This window comes from Andrena cerasifolii, chromosome 2 (assembly GCF_050908995.1).
Source record: "Andrena cerasifolii isolate SP2316 chromosome 2, iyAndCera1_principal, whole genome shotgun sequence".
NCBI lineage: Eukaryota > Metazoa > Arthropoda > Insecta > Hymenoptera > Andrenidae > Andrena > Andrena cerasifolii.
The window spans coordinates 14,550,601-14,560,673 of NC_135119.1; the positions used below are offsets into that span (position 1 = coordinate 14,550,601).

A 10,073-nucleotide genomic window follows, 5' to 3' on the forward strand; every position below is an offset into this window, starting at 1 on the left:
GAAGGAGTTAGAAAAACATTAAAATACCTTAATGGTTGTCACATTCAGTCAACTTTAATAATTTAATCAGATAGCCAAATGTATGCCCTACCAAATATAGGTACAACCGGTTTAATGATCTTTCGTCCACATAATTTATTGAAAATCAGAAACTGAAAAACTGACCTACCAACCCTGGGCTCCCCTACTTTAAGCGAGAGTCATTAACACTATTGAATATGGAATGCAAAAAAAAAAAAAAATAAATAAAAACCTGAAAAATTTCACAATTATCCCCGGTGTCCCCTATTCCACGACTCCTCGACGCTCCTGGACCCAACCAGTCCGCGACCCGCGAGTCCTCGAATTTCCAGAGTCGCGGACCGCTCTGTGACGTGTTTATATTAAGACCACACACGCCTGACGTAAATCGATTAATATATAAAAGCAGGGACACCTTGTGCACAGTTTACGTCCACTTTAGCCGGCCGGCTGGAAATAGACCACGACGCTGCTGGACAGGGACGATGAAAGGAGCGCGCGAGAGGGCGGCGTTAGAAGCGTACAGTTTGAAATGGAAACGGGATACGGCCACTGACAGCCGGAATGACTTCGATCGCCCGGTAAATTCGCGTCCCTAGCTTTGCCGGTCGTACGTTCCCACTTACCCTTGTCGCTTTTATTCCGCATTATTTACACGCGTCTGAGTTATCATTCCGCCGAAAACACGGGCAGGCCCCGCATTAGCGGGCCGGTAACTCCGCTCGCTGCACGTCGCTCCCATATATTCCCCCAGGTCCGCGTCCTCGATTTCTTTCAAGACCCGAAAGCGGCCGCGCGGGTGAGTCACAAAGTGCGCGTAACTCGCGGCGAAACGCGCGCTCTCCCGATCGCACCGACTTCTAATGAGATCAGGCCCCCATTAAGGTTTCCCCGGGAATTCCGTGGGTTCCGATCCAAGGGGCGAGCGCGCCGCGCCGCGATAGTAAGTAATTGGACGGCGAGTTCCGCGTTCGTTGCGCGCAAACAGTTAACCGTCGATATCTAAACCTGATTCCTGCTCGCCCTGCCGCGGATAAATCTCGGAGCTTTATGTCGGCAGGCACGAGGAAAAGATCTACGTCATCCGCGAATCGCTGAGGCAATCCAGACAAGCATTATCGGGGTAGCGCGGAGAGGTTGGTGATACAGTCTCGTTGGGAGCCGCTCGAGCCACCGCCGTTACACGCTGAGCCTCGTCACGCTTAAATTCACGGGTAGATCTAATCGGGGGCCCTTTCGTGTACCGATTACAATAATCACCCGCGATCAGCGGTGCGCGTAAAATTACCATAAATGAATCTCGCGCGGTCGGTATCTCATAAGCGCTCGAGCATTCCCGCTACGAGCGCGCGCTTTTCCGCGACAGGGTGCTTTCCGGAATCGAACATCCCGCCAGGATTCCTGACTTCGTGCTCATCGAGTGCCATAGAGTTTCTCTTTTAGGAGTCCGATAGGAAATTCATCTTCATCTCCAAGTGTAAGGGCCCCATACACTTTGAGATACGTATCGATTGATGTATCGTTATCAGAATCATTAAAGAGAAAAAGGCGTCAACGAAAGAATATGGGCAAAGCAATGGTTGTATTAGAGAAACACGTAGGGGAGACCGGGACTAGAAGTTCCGATTTCGATAAAACATAAAAAAATGACTGGGAAATCATGTAGTTATTCTCTTCGATATTTACTAATTTTTTGTTAAATTTATTATATTTTATGATTTTAAGTTTGTGATTAATATATTGTAATGGGTTTCTCAGAAAAAGTAATTTATTTGTGGCTGGTCGAAGCGGAACTTCTTACCCCTTTATAGGGCAAGTTGTTATCGCGTTGGGGTAAGTTGTTTCGAAGATATAAGAGTGAGTTGTCTTTTAATGAAATATTTCATTTTCCAATGAAATAAAACAGAATTTTATTAATAATGTTTGTTTATGAAGGATCGGATCAACAAAAATGTATTATCTTTAAAAGAAAACCAAAGCAATATAATAACCATAAACATTATGTTTGGTATAAAAACTAAACTCTACAAATCAGCCTTACATTCAACTGTTCGTAGGTACCTACTTAGTGAGATTTGTACTTGTTGCCTACAGTGGTTTCCTTTCCTGATTGTAGTTCTTTAATAACTCTCGATAGAGTCAAGTGGCAGATATTGAATTCTCTAGCGACCTCATGCTCAGATATTTAAAATAATACACTGAATTGAATTTACATATCACCAAAAACTAAATGTGAGTTTGAAAGTAGAAACATTCCTCTATTTAAAGGGATTAATATTAACCCTTCGTTGACACACCTATTTTTTCCATCAATTTTGACATACCTGGGTGGCTCACACCCAGAGCAATTTTTGAACGACAGCCATTCTCGTCTAAAGAATCCAATTATTATGGAAAAAATCATGCATCAATTTCAAAGTATCTAGAATGTATTCCAGTAGTTTTTTGGTTGAAATTTTATCCCAGCTTTTGTAACAAAAATCTAGATTACCACATGTCGAAGAAAACGAAGAAAATCTTTTAAAAATTCTAACTTTTACAAATTTTAATATTAGAACCTAAAAGTCTACAGAATTGTTGTTCGGATATAATACTTTCAGAGAGAAAAAAAGTTTGTACGTCGGCTTTGGGAAAAAACTATTTATTTTGCATATAGAAGGTACAGAGCGTCAAAATCAGCTTATGGGTGGCTCACACCCAGAGTGTCAACGAAGGGTTAATAATTCATATCTACTCCATGTACTAACTTACCTTGCTTATAAATCGACCACTGTTACAAGATTACGGTGCGAAATGAACCCTCCCGGATTTGTTTGAAACAAAAGACTGCTATCATCATGGAAACCATGAATATTATCTCGCCGCATCATTAACAGGTGACAGTACCATACAGAGTCAAGTTACGCGGTTTTTATTTAAAGAAATAGAAGTGGCCGGAATTATCCGGCTTTCCCCTAAATGCTAAACTTCTTTAAGTGTAAACTTCGTATAAGTTGCACGCTCGCGGTATCGACGTTTCAGTACATTGATACGGACGACGATACCAGCTAATACCGATGCATCGATACTGAGCCAGTCAAATACACGTTTGAGATTTGTACGCGACACTGACACTTGCACCATGCATCCATACAGATCTCAGCGCGTATGGGCTCCCTTAGAAGTGAAGCTTGTGAAATTTGTGGCATTCGTCATTAAAGGAATAAATAGCCAGAAATAGTTGACGCTCCGGCGAATCTTCCTATTGATCGGCCTTCGCATCTTGAACCCAGCACTCGCCCAGGTCGTGACCCGCTCGCGCGAGACCACGCGATCCTCGCCTGCCTTCGTTCACGGCGCTCCCAAAAGGAACATAGGAGAAGGGGCGACGGAAAAATTTACGCAGCGTAACAAAGAGCACCCGGTGATATCCAGCGGACGGTGAAACAGCGCTGACTGATAACCGCAAAGCGCCCGGTGGCTCGATAACGCGAATGGAGCGACTTAAAACTGCCGCTAAAATCGCGTTATTTTCGCGCGTTCCGTACTCCGCTCGGAAGAAGCGAAATCGTACGAGGCGCGCGTGCTTGACGTTTAATCGCCCGCCTAGATTTACGACTAGCTCAGGCCCTATTGCCACCGCTGTTGCGGCATGGCAGGCCTCTCCCTGTCATTTCGTTCCACTCCGAACCAACAACTGTCCAGGCCCACTTCAAACGAACGTCACTTCCCGTTCGCTGGACCCTCCGGCCCCCCGTCATTTTCCGATTCGTAAACCGTAATCGCGTCTACATTGCTGTTTTCGCTGCTGCTCATTGCCTCCGCGCCCCTTCCAGAGCGTTTCCAATGTTAACATTTCTTTACGACCCCGGATTGGTAGCGCTCGAGTAGCACAGATGCCCATGATGCATAGTTAGAGTTATTTCTTTCCGCGTTATGCACCTTTCTCTTCTGCGATCGCGAATAGTTGCGTGGATACGTAATTGCTGACGATTTCCGCGCGTTTTTCGCGGGATCGCGCAATCCCGCCACTTGCGTCAGGAGCCGACAAAAACACGCAGATATTCCCTCGGGTGTTCAGCCGGTTTCGTAATTACTCCGCGGCATTATTTGCGATCGCAGGGCGCGAATAAAAATATGAGCCTTGACAAGTATTGCGAGGGGGGAAGGCGCGAGGATCGTTTTCGCCCCTTCCGATCTCGATACCGGAGCACCGCGATGTAGGTTTGATGGCCGTGATGGTCAACCTGATGCTGACGTTAACCACCGTCGAAGCGATTTATTGCTTCTCTGGTTATCACGCGGGGCGAAGAGTATGGAAAGAAACCAAAGGTCGTTGGGCACGATGGCGACGTGAGGCTAACGCCGGGGGTGTGTCTACGAGCGAAGGGAAATACACGACCGAACCTTCTCCGTACCTGTCCCTTCTTTCCCAAGCATGAAGGCAACAATTCAGCTACAGCCTCGACGTATATGTGTAAACACCTGTGCACGCTCTCTGGGTAGAAGCAGCTTGAAACCATCTTCATCACAGTTTCTTGGAATGCATCAAAGTAACAGATGTAATTACTGTTTTAATAAGCATAATAAAGAGCGTCTTCTTCTCTGCACGCAACGGAATAATACAGTAACAAGTGCGGTGGGTAACATAATGTTGTATCTTACTTACAATTAAGCTGTAAACTGAGGTATAGCTAAACGCTGCCATGAATCTGACATCGCAAAGCCTTAATTACCATTTATCTGGATCTACCAAATTATAAGTAATCTACATTCATAAATGGATAATAATTCTCCTGCGTCGTGGCGATTAAATTCTTTCACCATGCCTTCGGCTGAATTAAGCAATTAATGAAATAGGGATCTGTAATAAAATTTCATGCGCATGCATCCGTTGGAAAGTTTTAGCGCGGCAGTGGCTGCTTGTGGATTCTAAGGATATAAACCAGGCAGCAATTTACCATAAAATGTAATTTAAAAATGAGGCGAGAAGGCCTGATGTAAACCATCATTAACGAGCTTTACATACCGAGAGGACAAAAGAACTATTACGTCGACTTAATTTTTCCTTAATTGCTTCCGCAACAAAGTAGCACCATTCTCGACACAAGCCTCGGCTATTACCTGTACTCCAAATAACTCTTCGAACGTCTTCGTGCAATAAAGTTCGTAAGAATATGCAAGTTCTTCCCTCGCGGTCCAGTGTAATCGAGTTCAAAGTTGAAATTCCGCGGATATCAAGTAAATTCGCGGAGTTAGCTGACAGCGGGGCGTTCGAGGTGTATTGATAGAATCTTGGTAGTGGAAACAGGGGGTGTAGGTCTAGAGTTCTGGAGCCAGAGGGAGGCGACGCAGTCGAGCAAAGTTCCGCAATAACCCCGTCTACTGGAGGAACGGCGAAGCGGCGTGCGGCGACCGAAAGCAGATATTAAACTTAATATATAGCCGCAATTAGGCGCAGGCCTCCGCCCTCCTCTCGCGCCCTTCGCAGCCTCCACGTGTACACGCCGCGCCGTGTCACACTTCTCTGCCCTCTGCCAAATGGACCGTCAGCTGTCAACCATAACTACTTTGTCCTTAAATCACTCGCGACCCAACCGCTAATTAGCGAGAATTCTTAAGCAGAAGTCGCGCGCGGATTTCAGTAATCACTGTCGCCATTCCTGTTTGATCTTCCAAGGGCTACGCCCGCGCGCCTGTAATTGGAGCGCGCGAGGGTGTACAAGCGGGCGACAAACGAGTTGCTACTTAGTTCTAGTTATAGAGAAACTTTCTGTTTAATCTATTATGTAAAAACGGCCCCGCTTCAACTAGATTTTCTCTCGTTCACACGTAAGTGTCAGTTCTATGACGGTTCAGGGGTAAAAAATATCGTCACAGATGTAGCGTCTAATAGTTACTAGAGTTTCCCAGAGTTTCCGCCCTAAATTATACGTTCTTAGCAAGCGTTACGCTCTTTATAAAATAACAATTGGTTGGCAAGGAAGAAGTAATTAAAGAGGAAATCTAGAGACGCGGTAGCGTCTCGACGCCAAGTACATGAAAGACACCCTGCATATGTCGACTGTCGCTTCCCTATCATTTACTCGTCGCACGGCTATTCCAACCTAACCTGAAACTTATTTCATTAATATCTCATCACGCCTGCAATATTTTCTAAATTTAAAGGCATTTTTCTTATGTAAACCGCATATAAGCTTTCCAATAAGACCAAATTCAATAAAATCGGTCCACGCGTAATAGAGATATCGTAATATCATCTGATGAATCTGTCGGAAACGGTAGGATTTTTCTTCTGATTCTTCTTCTTATTCTCCAAGCAAATTTTTTCGACATTATACGTATACGCGTTACACGCACACCTTCAGCCAACAGAAACTAACACATGTTTCGTTCGTCAATCGCTATCTTCGCTATGCAATCTACTCCAAATTTTGACAGCTTACCGTCAAGTTATAACCAAGTTATAAACGTGTCTTTACAAATATGTATCGGTGTACCATTGAATTGCAACCAAAATGCAGTCTCAAACACAAGGTAAGTTGCCGAAATTTGAATTGCGACATATTTGAATATCATCAAACTGTTCTTCATTTATAACTAAACTGAGGATTTTATGTATATATATAGATAATCGAAGCGTAAAATGATGCTGTGACTGGATTTGTCCTTAATTCTGTCCCGTGATAATTTGTAAGTTATAATATTAAAAATTATCTGAAGTCATTCCCTATGCAAATTATCTTTGTAAAAAGAAGTGAGATTCCCATAAAAAACTTTTAAAAAAAGTAAAAAAAAATACGCCAAGTACATACATAAAAAAGTGGAGGGCGAAAAACAGTATTATCAAATAAATCACAAAAAATAGAAGATAATAATAAATATAATATCAAAAATTATCTGAAGTCATTCCCTCTGCAAATTATCTTTGTAAAAAGAAGTGAGATTCCCATAAAGATACTTCAAAAAAGTAAAAAAAAATACGCCAAATGTCTAGATGTTACATTTTATCTTCACATTATTAAAATGTCCGCGATATAGGTAATGGAATCTTTATGTACTTGTAGCTCATTTTCATTTCACATCTTTTTTTTATATGCTAAATATTATTATTATCTTCTATTCTTTTGTGATTTATTTCATTTCGTGTACTTGGCTTAATTTTTTGTACTTTTTTTAAGTTTTTTATGGGGATGTATTTTATCAGTTTGTACCTGGTTAGTTCTTCATTCCATAACTTGATGTATGGTAATTGAATTTAGTGTAGCTGAATAGATATTAAACATTGGCTCTATAACAGCCAACATAACTATTATATATAAATCCGCCTCTATTCGTCGACTGTAACTATTTAGAGTTTTAGAGTTTAGACAGAAGATAGTGGAACAATAGTTCTTCCAACCACTCCGTTTGGTGCTATCCTTAATTTCCTTTGATGAGTATTCGACAATATCCGACAGCAACTTCACTTCACGGCCACCCTCGCGTCCCTCCACACACCTCCACTCGTGTCCAACGTCCTTTTCCACGCGCAGCGCTAAGCAAAAACGCCCTCCGCAGGAGCTGCGAAAAAAGCGGCAGAAAAAAACTGGAAAAATATTCGACGAAGGAGAGAAGGTACATAAATTAAGCATTCCCGCGAGCAAACAAGCCTCACGGCCGGGTGTTAACCCCGTCCGAGCGAAATCCTGCCCGGACAGCTCCCTCCGAAGAGGGGCGAGAAGAAGAACGGTTATCTATAAATTCTGCATGGACGTTAGCTTGATCCAGCGAAATCGTTGATAATGCTCGCGACAGCGCTTGGTCGACGGTCCGCGGATATTTATGGCGGCCGAAGTGGGGACACAATCAGGTCCACCGGCCAGCTCTGCGCGAGGAACAGTGGGAAGGCGAGGCGAGCTCTCGGTAGGGAGGATGCAACGAAGGGTTTTCTGGCTGCTTGACTCGCCCCTGGCATGATGTGCCGCCAGCAGGATGGAATGGTTTTCCCACCGGTTGCCAAGGTAACCTATGGCCCACCCTTCGAGCTTCAGCAACCACCCTGTGGCTGCACCGGCTGGCGTACGTGCGAGCCGAGCTCACTCGCACAGACGCGGCGAAAAACCACGGTCCCTCACGCACACCGATCTCACGGGTGTGTTCCCCCGTGTTGTTGTTGTCGCGTACGCGTCACCACACAGGCACCGGAGAAATTCGTGAACGCGGAGCCGCGCACCCAGTGAATCCCGCCGGCCGCACTGCTGCGAACGGCCATGCTGAATTCAATATCAGCATTCCCAGCATTCCCTCGCCGACCTTTTTTTCGTCGCTTTTGAATGATGAGGGCCGGATGGCCCGTCCCGCGTCTAACACTGCCTCCGTATCGCCGAAAGTGTCGGACGCTCGCGAAACGCCCGTTTCGCGGCGGTTCGTGGGGGAAAACGAGGAAATACTGCGGCTCGGGGCTTTCCCCGCTGCTAGGGGAACCCAGGGAGAGCTCGCGCGAATTTCTCGGCGAAGTCGTTTGTCTTTATTCCCATGTTAGGCCAACCGTGGAAATGGATCCTCTTTTCGGCGTGAGAAACAGGGTGAAAAAAATCGCGTTTTGCCCGTGGGCGTTACACAGCGCCGGGACAAGAATAAGTCGGAAGAGCAGGCTTATAAACACCGTTGATGTCCCGGAACATCGATATTTATAAAGAGTGGAGCTTATTTCTGTGCAAGTAGTCACCCCTTTGACTGTGCTGCACTGTCACGGTCTTCCCAGTTTGTAAGAAGTGCGGTGTCGATACGGCTCGGCGATAACCGCGCGCGAACACAAAATCTTGCTATCTTTTATTGGCCGGTAGCACGTATTTGCTTCATCACGAGGCTATAATATGGCCACTCAGCGTCTTCCTGAGAATGATGGTATTATGGCTGTCCGCTCATTGCGCCGGGGAACCGGTTTCTTAGGGACGAACCGAAAATACGAGTCCCCTACCTAAGCCGCAGGCCGAAAGTAAAATTACCCCCGGGCCAATTGCGAAAATGGCCCGTGAGAAATTTATCAACCGTCTGTGTAACAACGTCCAACTGGGTGAATAGTCGGGCGCCATTTTAAATCATTCGTGCTCTCGGGGAGCGTCCTTTATTCCGCTGTTAACGCGTTCGTTGCCATGTCGATCACCGGCCGCCGCCACTGTGTTCCGATGGCAACACTCGTAAATTTAGTGAATTCACTAAACTATTTAGTTGCTCCATCCAACTTAATCTTGTAAATCAGATGCATGATCCACTTACGGTCTAAATAACGAGGTGACCTGAATTTACAGACCCCTGACGAAAGGCAGATTTTAACTCCAAGGATTATTGGATCTCATTGATAAATGGAAACGTCGTTGCTTTAAATAGGAATTGCTTCGGCGCGCTGCGCGCCAGCTCGCTGTGCGACGCGCCGAGAGCGGCGCCTCAGGTACAAACCAGATGACAAACACGAGTTTTTTACCTGGTTAGTGCGCCAACACGGCCCGATAGCCGCCTAAACGCCATAAAAAATTCTGCGCACCCCGTTTTACGACTTCGACTCCGAGCGGAGAAAGTTAGGGGTGTAAAAGGCAGTGGGAGAAAGGGTTCAGTTTTCGGACAATGGGCAGCAGGCTCTTTTCGGAAACTTTCTTTTTTTTTACTCTTCCTTTTTTACCTCGTTCAACCCCTGCAATAAACTGACCACCCGTACGGCGCAGCTCTTTTTTTCCTTCCCCCAAAAGAGAAAGCCAGGAGAGAGTTGTGATTTGTGGCTCGACGGACGGGGAATGCCTGTCAGTCTGCAGGAACGTGGAAAAACTGAACTTTACGGTTTACACAACCGAGCAATCTTTTTTTTTTTTTAGATGAACGTCAGTGACTTGTTACTTAAGGGTCGTTCTTAAATTACGAAAGGCTTCGGAGGGGGGGTTCGCGGATTTCTTGCAAGGGGAGAGGCAGGTCAGGTAGCGTCTTACGTAATATTTGTTAACGCAATTTTCAATGAATACAAATTCTATCGTTAATGCTCGAAATAAATAATTTTAGTTGAAACTTCCCGAAAGCGAGTTAAATGAATTATATAAACC

General features: G+C 45.1%; 1 protein-coding gene across 5 annotated transcripts in view; it reads left to right on the top strand.

Annotated features, from left to right (window-relative positions):
• LOC143366133 (homeobox protein abdominal-A homolog) overlaps positions 1–10,073 on the top strand; it is a 59,846-nt gene that overhangs the window by 39,972 nt on the left and 9,801 nt on the right. The gene's annotated exons all lie outside the window — the stretch shown is intronic.